The sequence below is a fragment of the Pongo pygmaeus genome, chromosome 18, assembly GCF_028885625.2.
Source record: "Pongo pygmaeus isolate AG05252 chromosome 18, NHGRI_mPonPyg2-v2.0_pri, whole genome shotgun sequence".
Classification (NCBI taxonomy): domain Eukaryota; kingdom Metazoa; phylum Chordata; class Mammalia; order Primates; family Hominidae; genus Pongo; species Pongo pygmaeus.
Window position 1 is genome coordinate 77,286,052 of NC_072391.2, and position 22,174 is coordinate 77,308,225.

At 42.4% G+C, this 22,174-nt stretch overlaps 1 long non-coding RNA gene across 2 annotated transcripts; it reads left to right on the forward strand.

The window, feature by feature from the left end:
• Positions 1-2,464: 2,464 nt before the first annotated feature.
• Positions 2,465-11,707, forward strand: LOC134738567 (uncharacterized). 2 transcript variants are annotated; one of them, XR_010124372.1, is made up of 4 exons: positions 2,465-2,553; positions 10,154-10,226; positions 10,461-10,538; positions 11,413-11,707. It is a non-coding gene; the product is annotated as an uncharacterized LOC134738567 (long non-coding RNA). The 2 variants fall into 2 exon arrangements; XR_010124371.1 differs by having other exon boundaries at positions 10,461-10,534.
• Positions 11,708-22,174: the final 10,467 nt, after the last annotated feature.

Here is a 22,174-nt window from a genome sequence, read left to right on the forward strand (position 1 = left end):
GATTTTATGATGTCACGTTTCACCCAGCTCTAATTAAAAGATCCAGTTGCCCTTTTGTGCCAGGGTGCTATTTTATCTTTAGTATCTCTCTTTTTTTTTCAGTGACAAAACTATTTTCTTTTTAAATTTTTTCCTCCAGAAAAGACATGATACAACTGAAAAAAAAAAAAGGCATTAAACATGGTGCCCCAAGCTAAGTAACCTTTAAAAAAAAAAAAGAAAGGAGTAATACCCACTCAATTGAAACACGAGCATACTTTTGTAGGTTTCTCCCTTTGGCTCCTTGGTAAGGCCTAGAATGAACAGTTGTTGTGAATGAGGCTATTGCCGAAGTCTGGCTTTTTCTACCTGGGGTACTGACTCTGTGGTTTTGACTGAATCGACAGTCCTGTTATTTAGGGGACCCTCTCTGAGGAATCCACTCCCTGAGTCAGCAGTTTAGATGGCCTAATTGGCCATGATCCCAACATTTCTGGGAGCATCCCAGGCTGAGCCATGTGGCTCTCCTGGTTTCCAAGTGGACTCAGTATTTGGGTTATCCAAACATTTCCTTTAGGGTCTGGCTCCATATCCCATGGTCTTGTGTGGGAATCATCCCTCAGGTTCACAGATCCAGAAATGCCTGTGATCTGACCTAGTACAACATGTGGCCTGAGTTTCAAAACCTGAGAGTGATGTTAATGGTGATGATGTCTTATCTCCTTCTCGCTGGAATTTATTCATTCATGAACCCACCCAGGTTAAGATCACATGTACAGATAGCACTCATTGAGTGATCTCAATGTGCTGAGCAGTGAATCAAATGCTTTGAGTCTTACATCATTGGATTCTCCCAACAACCCTCTTATTATCCCAATTTTATGAAAGAAGACCCTGAGGCCCAGAGTGATAGATAAAAAGACTTAAGGCCAAACAACTCTTAAGGGAGGAAGCTGGACTTGGAATCTGGGAAGCCTGATGCCAGAATCTGTGATCAAAAGCAGAAACCTCTACGCCTCATCCATTCTTTCCTTCAGGAAACATATTTGGATCAATTTTTATGTTTCTTTGTTTGAGAAAATGTCAAACAATATCCCTTGATCCAACAAAAAAGATACAGGGTGAAATCACATATAATGAAACCAATTTTGTTCTCATTAACATTATAAAGAAAGTTGAATAAAATGGTGTTATTCCAATACCTACTTTATGTTGTTTCACTGAAAGTGGCAGTTTCCAAGAACCTATAGGGACATTAAGTGACAACTTAACTTTATGCTGAAATGTGATCTTAATGGAGATAGTCTTTATCTTCTATTTCTAAGGAATAAATTACCATAAACAGAGATTTTAAAGGACATTCATTTACTATCTCACAGTTTCCACGGATCTGAAGTCCGGGTGAGCTTGGCCAGATTCTCTGCTTAGGGTCTTAAAAGCAAAAGTCAAGGTATTGGCTGGGTTGGGCTCTTATCTCCAGGCTCTAGGGAGAAATTTGCTTCCAAATTCATTTTGGTCCTTGGTCAAATCCAGTTCTTTGCAGTTGCAAGGACTGAAGTGTCAGTTTTCCTCCTGGCTGTCAGCTGGGACCACTTTCAGCTTCTAGAGACCTCTATTTGGTCCTCATTACATGGCCTTTTTCATCTTCAAAGCCAGTGATGGCTGGTCCAGTTGTCCTTGTACTTTAAATCTCACTAACTTCCCTTCTGCCTCCAGTTAGTGGAAACGCTCTGCTTTTAAAGGGCTCACCTGACTGAGTCAGGTCCAGTGCACTTTCTCTCCATATGTTAACATCACCTAATTGCATCTGCAAAATCCCTTCAGAGCAGCACGTAGATAAGGGTTTCTTCAATAATCAGGGGACCAGAATCTTAGGGGCTATCATTGGGATTCTGCCTAACATGAGGTAAAATTGAGCACTGGAAGGTGGGCATATGAGCTGGGGCGGAAAGGAATATCAGGGGGGCTATGCACTTAGAAGTCCCTGTCACATCCTGCCCAGGCCTCCACCAGGTGGACTTATCATAACCATGCTTCTTATCTGTCTGCTGGTCTCATTTCCCATTTGTAAAAATGGGATACAATTATTCAACACCTCATAGAGATTTTGAGAGAATTAAATGGAGAATTAAATTAAATGCTTGTAAAAGGTTTTGCACAGTATCTGGCATGTCATGGACGTCAGATAAACATTGGCTGGTATCATTACTATTATTATCTATGATTATGTAATTAAAAGAAACATTATTCACAGTAATAAAAACGTAAAAATAAATAAAGGGATGGTTTTAAAAGGTGGTACTTAAGCTCGTTTTCTAGGACAATTTAGAAAGTGCCTGGGTGGGCAATTTGTTTTCAGGGGCAGCCACCTAGCTTTTACTTTAACTGCACATTCCTCCAGGGGGCAGTGTGTTCCACCCAGGAAGTCCTCAGAGCCACCATGCTCTAGGGATAATTAGGATAATAACAATAGTCGGGGGGAGGAGCCAAGATGGCCGAATAGGAACAGCTCCGGTCTACAGCTCCCAGCGCGAGCGTCGCACAAGACGGGTGATTTCTGCATTTCCATCTGAGGTACCGTGTTCATCTCACTAGGGAGTGCCAGACAGTGGGCGCAGGTCAGTGAGTGAGTGCACCGTGCGCCAGCCGAAGCAGGGGCGAGGCATTGCCTCACTCGGGAAGCGCAAGGGGTCAGGGAGTTCCCTTTCCAGGGGTGACAGACGGCATCTGGAAAATCGGGCCACTCCCACCCGAATACTGCGCTTTTCCGACGGGCTTAGGAAACGGTGCCCCAGGAGAGTATAGCCCGCACCTGGCTCAGAGGGTCCTACGCCCACGGAGTCTTGCTGATTGCTAGCACAGCAGTCTGAGATCAAACAGCAAGTCAGCAGCGAGGCTGGGGGAGGGGCGCCCGCCATTGCCCAGGCTCGCTTAGGTAAACAAAGCAGCCTGGAAGCTTGAACTGGGTGGAGCCCACCACAGCTCAAGGAGGCCTGCCTGCCTCTGTAGGCTCCACCTCTGGGGGCAGGGCACAGACAAACAAAAAGACAGCAGTAACCTCTGCAGACTTAAATGTCCCCGTCTGACAGCTTTGAGGAGAGCAGTGGTTCTCCCAGCACGCAGCTGGAGATCTGAGAACGGGCTGACTGCCTCCTCAAGTGGGTCCCTGACCCCTGACCCCTGAGCAGCCTAACAGGGAGGCACCCCCCAGCAGGGGCAGACTGACACCTCACACGGCCGGCCAGGTACTCCAACAGACCTGCAGCTGAGGGTCCTCTCTGTTAGAAGGAAAACTAACAGAAAGGACATCCACACCAAAAACCCATCTGTACATCACCATCATCAAAGACCAAAAGTAGATAAAACCACAAAGATGGGGAAAAAACAGAGCAGAAAACCTGGAAACTCTAAAAAGCAGAGTACCTCTCCTCCTCCAAAGGAACGCAGTTCCTCACCAGCAACGGAACAAAGCTGGATGGAGAATGACTTTGACGAGCTGAGAGAAGAAGGCTTCAGACGATCAAATTACTCCGAGTTACGGGAGGATATTCAAACCAAAGGCAAAGAAGTTGAAAACTTTGAAAAAAATTTAGAAGAATGTATAACTAGAATAACCAATACAAAGAAGTGCTTAAAGGAGCTGATGGAGCTGAAAACCGAGGCTCGAGAACTACGTGAAGAATGCAGAAGCCTCAGGAGCCGATGCGATCAAATGGAAGAAAGGGTATCAGCCCTGGAAGATGAAATGAATGAAATGAAGCGAGAAGGGAAGTTTAGAGAAAAAAGAATAAAAAGAAATGAGCAAAGCCTCCAAGAAATGTGGGACTATGTGAAAAGACCAAATCTACGTCTGATTGGTATACCTGAAAGCAACGGGGAGAATGGAAACAAGTTGGAAAACACTCTGCAGGATATTATCCAGGAGAACTTCCCCAATCTAGCAAGGCAGGCCAACATTCAGATTCAGGAAATACAGAGAATGCCACAAAGATACTCCTCGAGAAGAGCAACTCCAAGACACATAATTGTCAGATTCACCAAAGTTGAAATGAAGGAAAAAATGTTACGGGCAGCCAGAGAGAAAGGTCGGGTTACCATCAAAGGGAAGCCCATCAGACTAACAGCGGACCTCTCGGCAGAAACCCTACAAGCCAGAAGAGAGTGGGGGCCAATATTCAACATTCTTAAAGAAAAGAATTTTCAACCCAGAATTTCATATCCTGCCAAACTAAGCTTCATAAGTGAAGGAGAAATAAAATACTTTACAGACAAGCAAATGCTGAGAGATTCTGTCACCACCAGGCCTGCCCTAAAAGAGCTCCTGAAGGAAGCGCTAAACATGGAAAGGCACAACCGGTACCAGCCACTGCAAAATCATACCGAAATGTAAAGACCATCGAGACTAGGAAGAGACTGCATCAACTAACGAGCAAAATAACCAGCTAACATCATAATGACAGGATCAGATTCACACATAACAATATTAACTTTAAATGTAAATGGACTAAATGCTCCAATTAAAAGACACAGACTGGCAAATTGGATAAAGACTCAAGACCCATCAGTGTGCTGTATTCAGGAAACCCATCTCACGTGCAGAGGCACACATAGGCTCAGAATAAAAGGATGGAGGAAGATCTACCAAGCAAATGGAAAACAAAAAAAGGCAGGGGTTGCAATCCTAATCTCTGATAAAACAGACTTTAAACCAACAAAGATCAAAAGAGACAAAGAAGGCCATTACATAATGGTAAAGGGATTAATTCAACAAGAAGAGCTAACTATCCTAAATATATATGCACCCAATACAGGAGCACCCAGATTCATAAAGCAAGTCCTGAGTGACCTACAAAGAGACTTAGACTCCCACACATTAATAATGGGAGACTTTAACACCCCACTGTCAACATTAGACAGATCAACGAGACAGAAAGTCAACAAGGATACCCAGGAATTCAACTCAGCTCTGCACCAAGCGGACCTAATAGACATCTACAGAACTCTCCACCCCAAATCAACAGAATATACATTTTTTTCAGCACCACACCACACCTATTCCAAAATTGACCATATACTTGGAAGTAGAGCTCTCCTCAATAAATGTAAAAGAACAGAAATTATAACAAACTATCTCTCAGATCACAGTGCAATCAAGCTAGAACTCAGGATTAAGAATCTCACTCAAAACCGCTCAACTACGTGGAAACTGAACAACCTGATCCTGAATGACTACTGGGTACATAATGAAATGAAGGCAGAAATAAAGATGTTCTTTGAAACCAACGAGAACCAAGACACAACATACCAGAATCTCTGGGATGCATTCAAAGCAGTGTGTAGAGGGAAATTTATAGCACTAAATGCCCACAAGAGAAAGCAGGAAAGATCCAAAATTGACACCCTAACATCACAATTAAAAGAACTAGAAAAGCAAGAGCAAACACATTCAAAAGCTAGCAGAAGGCAAGAAATAACTAAAATCAGAGCAGAACTGAAGGAAATAGAGACACAAAAAACCCTTCAAAAAATTAGTGAATCCAGGAGCTGGTGTTTTGAAAGGATCAACAAAATTGATAGGCCGCTAGCAAGATTAATAAAGGAAAAAAGAGAGAAGAATCAAATAGATGCAATAAAAAATGATAAAGGGGATATCACCACCGATCCCACAGAAATACAAACTACCATCAGAGAATATTACAAACACCTCTACACAAATAAACTAGAAAATCTAGAAGAAATGGATAAATTCCTCAACACATATACCCTCCCAAGACTAAACCAGGAAGAAGTTGAATCTCTGAATAGACCAATAACGGGAGCTGAAATTGTGGCAATAATCAACAGCTTACCAACCAAAAAAAGTCCAGGACCAGATGGGTTCACAGCCGAATTCTACCAGAGGTACAAGGAGGAGCTGGTACCATTCCTTCTGAAACTATTCCAATCAATAGAAAAAGAGGGAATCCTCCCTAACTCATTTTATGAGGCCAGCATCATCCTGATACCAAAGCCTGGCAGAGACACAACAAAAAAAGAGAATTTTAGACCAATATCCTTGATGAACATTGATGCAAAAATCCTCAATAAAATACTGGCAAACAGAATCCAGCAGCACATCAAAAACTTATCCACCATGATCAAGTGGGCTTCATCCCTGGGATGCAAGGCTGGTTCAATATACGCAAATCAATAAATGTAATCCAGCATATAAACAGAACCAAAGACAAAAACCACATGATTATCTCAATAGATGCAGAAAAGGCCTTTGACAAAATTCAACAACCCTTCATGCTAAAAACTCTCAATAAATTAGGTATTGATGGGACATATCTCAAAATAATAAGAGCTATTTAAGACAAACCCACAGCCAATATCATACTGAATGGGCAAAAACTGGAAGCATTCCCTTTGAAAACTGGCGCAAGACAGGGATGCCCTCTCTCACCACTTCTATTCAACATAGTGTTGGAAGTTCTGGCCAGGGCAATTAGGCAAGGGAAGGAAATCAAGGGTATTCAATTAGGAAAAGAGGAAGTCAAATTGTCCCTGTTTGCAGATGACATGATAGTATATCTAGAAAACCCCATTGTCTCAGCCCAAAATCTCCTTAAGCTGATAAGCAACTTCAGCAAAGTCTCAGGATACAAAATCAATGTACAAAAATCACAAGCATTCTTATACATCAATAACAGACAAATAGAGAGCCAAATCATGAGTGAACTCCCATTCACAATTGCTTCAAAGAGAATAAAATACCTAGGAATCCAACTTACAAGGGATGTGAAGGACCTCTTCAAGGAGAACTACAAACCACTGCTCAAGGAAATAAAAGAGGATACAAACAAATGGAAGAACATTCCATGCTCATGGGTAGGAAGAATCAATATCGTGAAAATGGCCATCCTTCCCAAGGTGATTTACAGATTCAATGCCATCCCCATCAAGTTACCAATGACTGTCTTCACAGAATTGGAAAAAACTACTTTAAAGTTCATATGGAACCAAAAAAGAGCCCGCATCGCCAAGTCAATCCTAAGCCAAAAGAACAAAGCTGGAGGCATCACACTACCTGACTTCAAACTATACTACAAGGCTACAGTAACCAAAACAGCATGGTACTGGTACCAAAACAGAGATATAGATCAATGGAACAGAACAGAGCCGTCAGAAATAATGCCACATATCTACAACTATCTGATCTTTGATAAACCTGAGAAAAACAAGAAATGGGGAAAGGATTCCCTATTTAATAAATGGTGCTGGGAAAACTGGCTAGCCATATGTAGAAAGCTGAAACTGGATCCCTTCCTTATACCTTATACAAAAATCAATTCAAGATGGATTAAAGATTTAAATGTTAGACCTAAAACCATAAAAACCCTAGAAGAAAACCTAGGCATTACCATTCAGGACATAGGCATGGGCAAGGACTTCATGTCTAAAACACCAAAAGCAATGGCAACAAAAGCCAAAATTGACAAATGGGATCTAATTAAACTAAAGAGCTTCTGCACAGCAAAGGAAACTACCATCAGAGTGAACAGGCAACCTACAAAATGGGAGAAAATTTTCGCAACCTACTCATCTGACAAAGGGCTAATATCCAGAATCTACAATGAACTCCAACAAATTTACAAGAAAAAAACAAACAACCCCATCAAAAAGTGGGCGAAGGTCATGAACAGACACTTCTCAAAAGAAGACATTTATGCAGCCAAAAAACACATGAAAAAATGCTCACCATCACTGGCCATCAGAGAAATGCAAATCAAAACCACAATGAGATACCATCTCACACCAGTTAGAATGGCAATCATTAAAAAGTCAGGAAACAGGTGCTGGAGAGGATGTGGAGAAATAGGAACACTTTTACACTGTTGGTGGGACTGTAAACTAGTTCAACCCTTGTGGAAGTCAGTGTGGCGATTCCTCAGGGATCTAGAACTAGAAATTCCATTTGACCCAGCCATCTCATTACTGGGTATATACCCAAAGGACTATAAATCATGCTGCTATAAAGACACATGCACATGTATGTTTATTGCAGCATTATTCACAATAGCAAAGACTTGGAACCAACCCAAATGTCCAACAATGATAGACTGGATTAAGAAAATGTGGCACATGTACACCATGGAATACTATGCAGCCATAAAAAATGATGAGTTCATGTCCTTTGTAGGGACATGGATGAAATTGGAAATCATCATTCTCAGTAAACTATCGCAAGAACAAAAAACCAAACACCGCATATTCTCACTCATAGGTGGGAATTGAACAATGAGAACACATGGACACAGGAAGGGGAACATCACACTTCGGGGACTGTTGTGGGGTGGGGGGAGGGGGGAGGGATAGCATTGGGAGATATACCTAATGCTAGATGACGAGTTGGTGGGTGCAGTGCACCAGCATGGCACATGTATACATATGTAACTTACCTGCACATTGCGCACATGTACCATAGAGCCTAAAGTATAATAATAATAATAATAATAGTAAAAAGAAAAAAAATAACAATAGTCAACTTACTTAGGGCTTGCTGTATACCAGGACTCTGCTAAGAACTTTATGTATTTTGACTCAATCTTTCGCAACAAGTTTGTGAAATGGATACTAATATTATTCCCTTTTTACGGTTGAGGAAACTGAGCCTCAGTAAAGTCTCGCAGCTCCTAAGAGGCAGGGGTGCAAACTCACCCAAGCCATCTAGCCCAGCCTCAGGTAATTCTCTCTCCACTTTTCCTCTCCTGCTCTTGTTTATCAAACCACTCGCTTTTCCAGACCATACCCAGGTTGCTCATTTCTTCCACATAGCCTTTCCACTGCCTGGGCTGCCAGCTCTCATGTTTCCTTTCTTCTCCGTTGGCTTTGCATTTATGCTATATGCATCTTTTATTTGAGACGGAGTCTTGCTTTCTTGCCCAGGCTGGAGTACAGTGGCTTGACCTCGGCTCACTGCAACCTCCACCTCACGGGTTCAAGCGATTCTCCTACCTCTCTGTCTCCCAAGTAGCTGGGACTACAGGCATGTGACACCACGCCTGGCTAATTTTTGTATTTTTAGTAGAGATGGAGTTTCAGCATGTTGGCCAGGCTGGTCTCGAATTTCTGACCTCAAGCGATCCACCCACCTCGGCCTCCCAAAGTGCTGGGATGATAGGTGTGAGCCACCACACCCGGCCATCTTAAGTTTTAATGGGCACCCAAATGGCCTGGAAACCAGCTTTAAAAGAACAGGCTAATTCAAGTGGTTTGGGGATGGGGCCTGAAACTCCACATGTCTGACAAGCTCCTAAAGAGGCTGGCTGATCCATGGGCTACATCGTGAGTACCGAGACTTCCATGGACTATGAGCTCCATGAGGGCAGAGATCATGGCTGTTATATCTGCAGCCTCAATTTTCTCTTCTATAAAATGGGTATAATATCACAGTACTTTGTCCCTAGTTTAAGTCAACATTTTAAAACAAATGATGGAAAATGAGATTCCTTCTTATCCTGTTTTCTGATTTTTCCCTTTCCCTTTCTCTTTTATGCACACACACACACACACACACACACACACACACACACACACACAGAGAGAGAGAGAGAGAGAGAGACACTCACAAGCACACTGTTAAAGTCTCTTTTATCTGAGTTGTTTCTTTCTCTTGTATAAACTCCAGGGATCTCTTTAAGTTCTCACAAAACCTTTGTGGCTCTTTCTGTCTGATATTTTTAATAATGAAAGTTCACTTTTTAGTTGATTATAACCTGATTCGGCATCAACCTGCAAAAGAAAGCAGGGAATCAAAGCTTTAAATGTGAAGTGGAATTCACTGCTCAGCCTTGTTGGGAAAGCTCTTGCTCACTTACCTTTCTCCTTCAGCCTCTGGTCCTGAGGTTGAGCTATCTTCTATGGCTTTATCTTCTCTTCCTCTGATTCTCATTTGTAGTTTCTCTCTTTGATCCTGGATTTGTAATTTGTCAGCTGTATCTGATGATACAGCTCAATGATTACATCTTAGATTGTCCCATTATAAACTATTTTCTTCTAGCTATTTTGAAATGTGCAATAGGTTAATGTTAATTATAGTCACCCTATTGATCATTATAACAGTAGGTCTTAGTTCTTCAATCTAACTGTATATTTGTACCCATTAATCAACCTCTTTTTTTTTTTTTTTTAGATGGAGTCACGCTCTATTGCCAGGCTGGAGTGCAGTGGCACAATCTCGGCTCAGTGCAACCACCGCCTCCCAGGTTTAAACAATCCTCCTGCCTCAGCCTCCCAGTAGCTGAGATTACAGGCACATGCCAACTTTCCTGGCTAATTTTTGTATTTTTAGTAGAGATGGGGTTTCGCCATCTTGGCCAGGCTGGTCTGGAACTCCTGGCCTCAGGTGATCCACCCACCTCAGCCTCCCTAAGTGCTGGGATTACAGGCATGAGCCACTGCACCCAGCCTAATCAACCTTTTTTATCCCCCACTCCCAGCCTTCCTGGCCTCCAGTAACCACCAACCTACTGTCTGTCTTCAGGAGATCTACTTTTATTGCTCCAACATATGAGTGAGTACGTATATTTGTCTTCTGTACTTGACTTATTTCACTTAACATAATGACCTCCAATGACATCCACATTGCTGCATATCACAGGATTTCATTCTGTTTATGGCTAAATAATATTTCATTTTGTATATGTACCTCATTTTCTAGATTCATTCATCCATTGATGGGAATTTAGGTTGATTTCATATTTTGACTATTGTGAGTAGTCCTACAATAAACATGGGAGTGCAGATATCTTTTTGACTTATTAATTTCCCTTGTTTTGGATGCATACCCTGTAGTGGAATTGCTGGATCATATGGTAGCTCTATTTTTAGTTTTTGGGATACCTCCATGCTATTCTTTCTAGTGGCTGTACTAATTTACATTCCCACCAATAGTGTATGGGGGTTCCTTTATCCCCATATCTTTACCAGTGTCTACTATTCCCTGTCTTTTTAATAAAAGCCATTTCAACTGGGATGAAGTGACATTGCATTGTGGTTTGACTTGCATTTTTCTGATGACTAGTGATGTTAAGCACTTTTTCATATACCTGTTGATCATTTGTATGTCTTCTTTTGAGAAATGTCTGTTCAGCTCTTTTGACCATTTTTTAATTAAATTGTTATTCTATTATTTTAGCTTTTTATGTATTCTAGTTATTAAGCCCAGACCCAAGTTTTGAAAGAGTGTCCTGTGGACCATCAGCCTCTGAATCATTTTTAGTTTGAAACCACTGATACAGATTAAAATAGTGGCAAGATAAGGTCTAATAATGAAACCAACATGTCCTGCAAACTTGGGGCATGAGATGAAGTTCATTCTTTTTAGAAATCAAATAACACGACTTTGATCTCTTATCATACCCCTTTCTGTACTTTCTCCTTTTGTCATAGACCCATCCATCACTGACCAAGGAGCAAATCCATTTGAGAAAGGCCGTTCTGCCAGTTCTTTAGCCCCTGCACTGGAGAGAGATCTTGACTGGGATCTATTGAGCCCAGAGGACATCACAGCTTTTCCTAGATATTGATCCTTCCATGGCACAACCATTGTTCTCATTGTTACCACTGACACCCAGGCATGTCAACTAAGTGCCTCCACTGCAGAGGCTGGGAGCATGTGGCCGCCTATTATCCCAAGATTCCCATCCTGATTGCATTTCATCTCATTGCAGGAGCTAGAACTCAATCATGTTCCCTAGAACTAGGGCAATGTAACCACTGCTGCCACCAGCACTGGAGAAGGGAAGGGGTCGACAAGCCCACGTGAAGAGGGGCCATGGTAATTTCATTTATCTCACCCCTCTGAGGCCCAGGACATTTACCTTCAATCCTGAGTCCTAAGGTAGCCCCTTTCTTCTCTGCTCTCAAAGCCCACCTGCTAAAGAAAGTTTTGCACTTTGTGCCTCCTGGATTCCTGGACCCCAATAGTCAGTACCTCCCACCCCAATAAAAAGATCCTAAAACAGTTCACTTCTCAAGCTCTGGGGGATTTAGTGTTTTCATTGGTTACTTTGCCATAAAAGTAGAACCCCAAGTCAATGCATTTGAAAAGAAAGACCCCAGTTTAGTAGTCTAGGACTTCACTACAGAACCCTTATTAAAATGCAGATTCTTTGGCCTCACTTCACGTCTATGAAATCTGAATCTGCATTTTCACAGGACCTCTGGGCTGTTTGTGTGCACATTAGAGTTTAGAAATCACTAACTTGAAGATTATCAAGCTTTTCTCGACTAAACAATATAACTCTTTTAATAAGTGAAATTTTATGCAGACTCTTGGTCTATGAAAACATAGGCGGGAGTGAGCCAAACACCCCACGCTTTCAGTTTACAACCTGGGACCTCTCCGAAGAATACCTGGAGCTCAAAGAGGCTTGGCTTGAAAACCGGTCATCTCATTACATTTGAGAAAATGGGCTCAGGGAGGGCAGGTGACTTTCCCCAGGCACAAAATCAATCAGTGGTAGGTGCAGCCTTTCCCAGGACCAGGTGGCCTGACTTCCTAGGTGAGTACCTGTTACTGGGCCAATTATAGAAACAGACTTAATTCAGGCAAGTAGAAGAGACAGCCTCCTTCATTGCCTACCTATTTTTGAATCTCTTTCTGACCAGTCTAGATACCATCCAATTCCCCTTTGGTCCAAGGCTCAGGCTTTCTGAATGTTTTCCAAACATTATATTAGGGAGTTTCACTTGACTGGAGAAATGTATGTAAAATTCTGGAAACAGGCATCACATCCCTCCACCCCATTCCATGACCAGGCTCAATAATATCACCATAAAGACTAGATCATCAGTCAGAATTTCATCAACCATGGACATGTTTACCCAGGGAGGGGAGGCTCCTGTTACCCCCTTAGTTTTCTTTTAGTTGACCCATTTGCCATTCATAGTGTGAGTCCAGGTGTGAAAAAATGATAGCAGCAACGGGCCAGGAAAAGATGTGGGATGGGCAAGAACTGGGGTAGAGGGTTCTGAGTTACTTCTGGGAGGTGTAGGGTCAGCTGAGGTCACAGTTACCTTGTTGGGCAGAAAGGTTTAACATGGAGGCCAAGAACATCAACTTTAATGCTGAGCTCCGCTGGCTGAACCATTCTCCACTTTCACCCACCATGCTTCTTCTCAACTTCCAAGACTATCTAATATTTTTTCTGGGAAGCTGACCTTGGCTTTAGCACACACATCCCAGGTAAGAAATGAGTAACATGCACCAATGGTTCTTCAAGTCCAACACAAACTCTTTGGTAATTAAGTGAGCTCTTTATTTGTACACTCTTTCAGAGAAAGGATGGATTATTCAAGTTTTTTTGAAATGTCTCTTAAGCATCTTACTTTCTCTCATTTCCAGATACCTTTTAGGAGCTTTTAAAAAATTATTACTTGGGGATTTTTGTTGTTGTTATTTTTCCCTGGCCTTCCCAAAAAACTGCAGAAAACAAGAAGAAGAAATTCCAGTTCCCAGACAAAAGCCTAAAGTTTCCACCAACACAAATGGTCTGACTTAAAGAAAGTTTTTCTAGTTATATATCCTTTAAAAAACGTATTTAAGTGTTTCCCATGTGAAGCAAAGAGAAAGAGGAAAACAGCTCAAAACACAGACTGAGATATCAAGTAAGACGACCATCTAAGCACAAGAAGATATTAAAATAATCATGGTTCACATGGGTTGAGGGGAGAGAGCCCTTGGGGCTGCAGAGTGTGAAGAGAGAGCCACGAGGTTCCCAGTGTGACTTAACACACACACTTTTCTATTCACCAAGAGATGGGCACTCCATTGGAAATGATGGTAACCAGCTTTAGGTAAATCCTTCCCTTGTCTCTACCATTGCCTTGAAGGTCTGCAAGAGATACATTGAGATTCCTTTTCAAAAATCTCAGAAGAGAAGCCTCCTCTTGTCTCTCCAAATTAAGCCAGATGGGTTGCCGACAATCTCCCCAGCCACAGTCTCCCCCTCCTGCCCTCACCTCTGGTCAAGAACATCATGTTTTGATGGCTTTGGTTTGGGCTTGACGAAGTGTCCCAACTCTGACTGCCTTTGCTTCCATTTCCAGCAACCAGCAGATCTTTCCTCGTCCCCACTGCCCTAATGTTGGTCCTTTCGTGATTCCTAACTAGTAGTTATTCAGCTGTAATTGAGGCAGGAATCAGATCCCTGCCTTATAATCAGAGGCGACCTCTTGCCTTTCGGGGCCAACTCAGTTATCATGGGCCTCTGTAAGTTGATTCAATGCCACAGGGAAAATATATCATTCTGGGTTTCAGTTTGGACATTTAATCTTCCCTGATTTTCTTCTTCAACCTTAGGCTATTAGGCAAAACTTGCAGGGCTCTGAGGCAAAGCAGATCTGTATTTGAATCCAGTATCTACCAATATTAGACTGGAGACCCCCGAGAAACTTTCCTATGCTCCAGTTGTCATCAGGTATAAAAGAAAATTAAAATATCAACCTCCTAAGGATGTTGTAAGAAACAAGTGAATTAATATTCTACATGGAAAAGCGCAAAATTATTTCCATGAATATAGCTGGTTCATCACTTAGTTGTTTGTGCTTTTTGCTGTTGCTCTTCTTTCAGTTATTTTTTGGGAAGAGTGAGAAATAGCCCAAATTCAGTGAGCTTCACACATCTATGAAATAAGCCATTTGGGGTATACATCAGACAGATTCAAACTAGAGTGTTTGCATAACAGAAGGTAAGGTACACTTGCAGCATTTCACAACACATCTTCGTGTGTGCCATTTCTTTTTTGCCCAGAATCCTCTTATTTCCCTGAATAAATATGCAGTGCCCACTTAATGTCACTCACGTTTCTAGAGGTTGCATTTATGAGCAAGGATGTGACCTCATGGGGCTTATGTTTTATGTGTGTGTGAGGGTAGGTTCAGTCACGGAAAGACTGCCAACAAGAAAATAATCCAATAAAGGGATAATTTTGGAGTGATAAGTGTTATAAAAATAATTAAAGAGAGTCATGAGGCAGAGAGTGACTGCCTGCAAATGTTGGTGAAATCCACTTTGAAGAGGATATTTAGAGGAGGAGACATTTTGAAATGAAGAGCTATTCTAAAACTGAGATCTCATTGGCACAGATTGTGGGAGTATTTCTGGGAGGATCATCCCAAATAGAAGGAACAGAGACAGCAAAAGCCGCACGCGGTAGCTTACTCCCAAGGGGCCTGCCAATGTTGTCCTCCCTCGCTGCATGTCTACACCTTCTCCCAGCTGAGAAGTATGGTTTATTTCTCCCTTTTTCTGGAATCTGGGCTGGCTTTGGCAGATCACTTGACCATTAGAATGGGGTAGAGGGGATATTCTGAGATTGCTGAGGTTAGGTCATAAAAAGTCCTGCAGCTTCTGCGTGGGGCCCTTAGAACACACTGGTGGGATGCTCCCCTTTGAATCCAAGCTGTCATTCTATGGGAAGCCCAAGCTTCATGGAGAGGCCTGGGGGAGATGCATCATGGGACAGGCCCAGCTGAGCTCCCAGCCCCCAGCCAGGATCCACTGCCAGTTATGTGAGGGGGCCAAATGGGCCGTCCAGTCCAGCCAAGCCTTCATGACTCTGTATTCCCAGTAACTCCCCTGAAACTGAGACACAAACACTGTACACAAACACTACCCAAAGGGTGAAGTCCATCATAAACTACTGATGGAAGCCACCAAGTTTTGGGGGTGATTTGTTATGGAGCAGGAGATCATCAGAACACACTACAACATCTCTCTGTCCTCTTAGCTTTGCCAATTCCTCCTTATTTTTCAATTCAGCTATTACCCTCTCAGGGGGACCTTTCTGACAAACCTCACCGAAGATTCCTAGACATTCTCCTTCCTGCTTTCATAGAAATTTGCACATTTCCTTCATAGCACTTGTAGCCATTGATAATTTGCATTTACTTTGTGATTATTTATGATTGTCTTCCTCACTAGAGCCTATGCTTAATAATAAAGACTTACGTCTTTGGCTCCCCGTAATATCCCTACCACTGAGCATACACTCTGGCACATAGAGGGGTACACAATAAATATTTGTTTTTATGAAGGAATACAGGAATGAATGGGTTAGCTTAGGAGTTGAGATCTCGTGGTCCAACTAAGCAGATGTTGATAACAGACATTGTCCCTAAATAGTAATTCTTTAGTGGCCAAATCTGAGCTGAGCTTCTATCAAAGGAGGCTTATAAGTTAAAATCTCAAGTGTCCAGGACATGTGGTGCCCAGAAAAATTGGTAAAAGATGGTGCTGTGAAGTCTCAGAGGACCAAGAGTCCGTAACTCCATTAGACATAATTCTATTAGGCTTACACCCAAATGGAATATGAGCTGCATCCTACTCCCAGGTCTGCAACTTGAGGTTTCTTTAAACACCCCTAGCTTTCCACGCCAAAGCCATTAACAGCACACACACACACACACACACACGCCTCCATGGACTCTAAAACATGGCCCAGGCAATTCCTCCTGACTAACCTCCATGCCACTCTAGCTATTCTTCTGCTTTCCTGCCTGCTGCCTTTATATAACAAAAATATGTTTTAAGTCTTGCTACCAGGTATTACGAGCTTATTATTTATTAGGTACTGTGCCAGGTGCATTATACTCATTATCTCATCTAATCCTCTCAGAAGCCTATGAGGTACAGAGTATCTCCCAATTACAGATGAGTAAATTAAGGCACAAATTGGTTAAGAAATTTGCCCAAAGCCATGGAGCTAATAAGTAGCAGAGCCAGTCTTAAAAACAAAACAGCCTGGGCGAGGTGGCTCATGCCTGTAATCCCAGCAGTTTGGGAGGCCGAGGCGGGTGGATCACTTGAGGTCAGGAGTTCGAGACCAGCCTGTCCAACATGGTTAAACCTCGCCTCTACTAAAAATACAAAAATTAGCCGGGTGTGTGGTGGTGGACGCTTGTAATCACAGCTACTCAGGAGGCTGAGGCAGGAGAATCTCTTGAATCCGGGAGGCGGAGGATGAGGTGAGATGAGATCGTGCCACTGAGCTCCAGCCTGGGTGACACAGCAAGACTCCGTCTCAAAAAAAAAAAAAAAAAAAAACTCAGGAACAAACAAAAAAGATCTGAATGTCTCCAAAATGCAGGCTGTTTTCTATTCTGTCCCAATGCCTCACGAAAGAGAACATGCGTTTCTTATTATTTTGTCTCATCCAGTCTTCAAAATCTGGCTCAGAAATATTAATATATAATGTGGCCCTGAGCTGGACACACAACCGGACATGGCTCACGGAGATTACCCACTGAAATTTAAGGCCAGAAAACTTCTGGCCCTGGCCGTTGGACTTCCCTTCCCCACCAACGCCATCCAAGGGAAGGCATCTGGATGCGTGCCATGGCAGGGCCGGAGGAGCAGATCCTGCGAGACATGCTCAGGACCCTGGAGACAAGTAGCTTTAACTGAGTGCATTGTCAAGCTGACAGCTGGGAAAGAAACTTCTATGTCAAGAGAATTCCCCGAAGCACAGGCCACATAAAACACATCAGGTGCAAAAGGGTTTTATTCTGGGTGGGCCAGTTTTGAAACTCAAAACTGATAAACATGTCTGGGAATTTGAAAGACTGACTCAGAAACCCCCGGGTCCTTGGCTACACTATTACGTGAGGGCTGTGGATCCCACAAGCAAGCGAGCTCTCATCTCCTTTGTACTTCCCTGACTCGGCCCCTCTCCTCGGCCCCGCCCTATGTGATAGCTGCCTCATCAAGTGTGAATCATGAAACCACATAAACGGCAACAAGGCCATCCTCCCGCTGACTTCTGGGAACATAAACAATAATAATGTAAATACAACTTACTACAGGCTTAAGCAAAGTGCTTAAAGGAAATCTATATTTTTTTTATGTAAACTGTCTTCTGTTTACCACTGTGGAATAGTCCTTCTGCTTAACTTTGGAATCTGAGAGGAGATTGTCATGGAAGCAAAGGGCGTAACCCAGGATCAGGAGATTTTAAAGGAAAGACTGTGAAAAAGCTCACTTTTAGATGCTCCTTCCCTGTTCTGCAATGTTGGCAAACAATAGTTCTTTGGGTGATACTTTGTTTGGTGATTGGGCCTTCAAGTGAAATATCAGCATTTATTTTGCATAGCTCTGAAAGAGCCCTTTGGAGGTTTAAAAAAAAAAAAAGTGTGTGGGGGGTGTGTGTGTGCGTGTGACAGAGAGAGAGAGAAGAGAAGGTGTTAGAAAATAATTTTAAATTTGGATGGTGCTCAAATCGTGGAAAAATTTCCCACCATCCTTCTCTCTACCTTTGTCTCAGAGCTGAATATTGATCCTAGGTGGTGATCTACATGGATAGGAGATGTCAGGCAACTTGAAAATTCTTTATTGTTGCTAACCACAAATATTTGGGGTTTGTTTTATCTAGGTTATACTGAGAACCTGCCAGGGAAAAATTCAGACATACAAATCTTTGTGTAAACTACCTTAAGAGTCTTAAGCTGACAAAAGCCAGAGCAAAGTCTGAAATTCTGTCCTCAGAGTACCCATAATTTAGGCTCTGGCTCTTCGTATAGTGTAACAGGATTCCAGCAGAGCTTGGGTTTTCCACATATGCCATGCGAGGTTTGGGCCAGAAAAGACTTACTTTGTTCTGTGGCCTTCCCAGTGTGACGCAGACACTTTTCCAATTCTCTGAAATATCTGGGAACAGGAAGGGTGATAGGGTAAATGGCTTCTAACACTTCTGAGCAATGATGCAGGAGTCTACCCACTTGGGGAGGGAGTGAGAAAAGTCTCAACATTACATCCTTTCTCAACACTCTGGACCTCTGTTTGCTAATTTAGCCAATATCCCTTCCCCTTCTGCTGCTAAAACTTAGGCCAATCCCACTTTTACTTTCAGAAATTTAAACCTCAAGTAGAACCAGCTCTAAAAGGCAATTGCAGCTGAATTGCATCCAGTGTTTTTGTGCTAAAGAGACTGCTTTTGAATTTTTGGCTATTACCCAAGTCTCGGTGGGCCTGACCCTTCCCTATAATCTGTGAGGTACCCAATACCTTTCAACACACCCCCTATTATATGCAAAGTTCATCAGAGTTCATTTCTGTTGCTTACATTCAAATAACCCTAACTAAATCCTCCTCTGCTTGCAGACTTTGTACTAGCAGCTGAGGATTCAATGGTGAACAAAATCTTTCTTTTGATGCTGTGAAATATACCAAAGTTTAGCTATTCGGTTTTTAACAAATATTTTATTTGAAGTTTCTACTATGTGTGTGTTGCTGGGATCCAACAGTAAATAAGTCAACACAACCTCTTTCCTTATATGTCTTATTTTCTACTGGGGAGAAAAGACATTATACAAGCCATCATGATACAACGTAAGAATATTATGAGAGAGTGCTGTTGTTTGAATGTGTCTCCCCAATTTCATATGTTGAAAACTTAATCCCCAGTGTGGCAGTATGGAAAGGTGAGACCTTTAAGAGATGATTGGGTCATTAGGGCTTGGCCCTCATGAATAGACTGATTCATTCATGAATTAATAGCTTAATGGATTTATGGATTATCATGGGAGTGGGACTGGTGGCTTTATAAGAAGAGCAAGAGAGACCTGAGCTAGCACACTCAGTTCCTTCACCATGTGAAACCCTGCACCATCTCAGGACTCTGCAGAGAGTCCCACTAGCAAGAAGGCTCTCGCCAGATGCAGCCCTTCCACCTGGAAGTTCTCAGCTTCCATAACTGTAAGAAATTATTTCCCTTTCTTTATAAATTACCCAGTTTCAGATATTCTGTTATAAGCAACAGAAAGCAGTCTAAGACAGAGGGAAAGTTCACGGTATAGTCAGAGCACATCTAACAGGACTAATCTCATCCTAGGACCAGGAAAGACCCTGGCCTTGATGGGCTTGGATGTTCTCAGGGATAGTAAATTAATAGTTTGCTCTCTCATTAAGCTCAATGAAATTGGATAAATAGCAATACCTGCAGTAACATAGGAAAATGCTAACTAATACTGATTGCCCCTCCCTCCTGTCTTGGAAAGCCAACCTGTGGGAGAATGGGTCAAATACGTTCTGGGGTTAACCAGCTGAGCTAAGCTGACAACATGAACGAGGGTACAGCAGTCTTCTCCTTTGCAACCCAAGAGAAAAGCCTTCAACAGACCAAGTGAATAAGCCCAACTGATATTTAACTCACAGGCTTTGGTGTACCCTAACTATGGAAGAGGAATTAAACAATTAACCAAAAAGTATAAGAATTACTAACTTAAATAAGACACCTAATATGTGCCAGTCAAGTACTAATTTTTTCACATTATCTCTTTTAAGTCTTACAATAATGACATGAGGCAGGTGTTTCTATAATTATACTCATGCTTCCTTGTTTTTAGCAGATAAAGCAGACTTTGGGAGTATAGAAAACTTTCGAAGGTCGCTAGACAATAACATCAGTTTGGCTCCAAGCCCCTTGCTTATTCCACTACATCACAGATCCTCTCAGTTAATCAGAATGCATATATAATATATAACCCTAACCCTAAGAGATGATTGGGTCGTGAAGGCTTGGCCTCATGATTGATCCATTCATGGGTTAATGGATTAGTAGGTTAATGGATTAATGGGTTATCATGGGAGTGGGACTGGTGGCTTTATAAGAAGAAGAAGAGAGACCTGAGCTAGCACACTCAGTCCCTTTGCCATGTGATACCCCACACCATCTCAGGACTGTGCAGAGTCTCACTAGCAAGAAGGCTCTCCCCAGATGCGGTCCCTCTAGGATTCCCCTGTCTTAGCATCACTACCTACCTCTTAGGTAGTAGTGGTAGAGGATCTATCCTCTTAGGTAGTAGTGGTAGAGGTAGGTAGTGATCATGAGAGAGGGGAATCCTCCAGCCAGCTTAATCTGAGACCTGAACCAGCCTCCCAAGTGAAGTTCCAAATTTCAAATCAAAGCATGAGTCAGTTATTAGGAGTCCTTATTTTCTGGACCTGGGTTATCCCTGCCTGGTAGTGAGGAAAAAAATGGAAGAGAAGGAAGGTGAGAAGGAAGGTAAGAAGGAAGGAAGGAAGGAAGGAAGGAAACGAAATGAAGGAAGGAAGGAAACGAAGGAAGGAAGGAAGGAAGGGTGGTTGGAAGAAAGGAAGGAAACGAAGGAAGGAAAAGAAGGAATGAAGGATGGAAGGAAGGAAGGAAAGAAGGAAGGAAGGAAGGATGGAAGGAAGGAAAGAAGGAAGGTAGAGAGGGAGGGAAGGAGGGAGGGAAGAAAGAGGAAGAGAAGAAAAGAGAAAAGAAGAGAAGAAGAGAAGAGCATAAAGTAATCAAGGCCATCTGGTCAGTAGCAGGTTTGTAACCCCAAGGCAGTCATGCAGCCTTTTGCATAAGGCTGTCCCTGCTGAGGTTACATCCCTCCTCACTGTGGCCTGAAGGAACCCAAGAAACACACTCATTGCCTTTTTGGTTATTTTATAAACAGTGCTTGGAAACCGCCAGTCATTATCACTCTTCTGGCCAGCAAGTCAGACTTTCCATGCCCTTGTGTACGATGCCCTGAATCTTCCCAAAGTCAGCAGCATAATTTCCCTAAACCAAGAGGATTGTTTACTTTGGCCAAAATCAGGGCAGAGTTTACATCTCAGCCTGTGCTTTTCCAGCACTCAACAAGCTTTGGGGCTGCAATCCACACATTCATCCCACCATCCATTCCTTTATTCACACATTCATTCACTTATGCTTACATCCTCCCAAGCCTGATTCAGGCAGCTATACTTCCATATATTCACCCACCCATTCATTGGATTATTGATGCAGAAATCCACTCATACACTGCCTTTTAATCATTCACCCACTTATCAACTCTTCTATTTAGCCACTCACTGATTCAATAACCCACCCAGTAATTTATCCTTTCATTCATGCACAGAGGCATCCATCCATTCATCATCCACTCATCACTCGCCATTTCTGTACTCAGTCACCTAATCACTTTTTTACTCAATCATCCAACCACCTATTCACCCAATCTATAATCCCATATTATGAGCCAGGCACTGCTGTTGATATTGGAGGAATAAGCATGAAAGACATGGTTATCAATTTTTCTATCCACCCAGCAATGTTCCATTGATTAGCATCTATTCATTTATCCACTGTGTAGAATTTTACTCCTGTGGGCATTTAATTGAGTACTAGGTGAATCC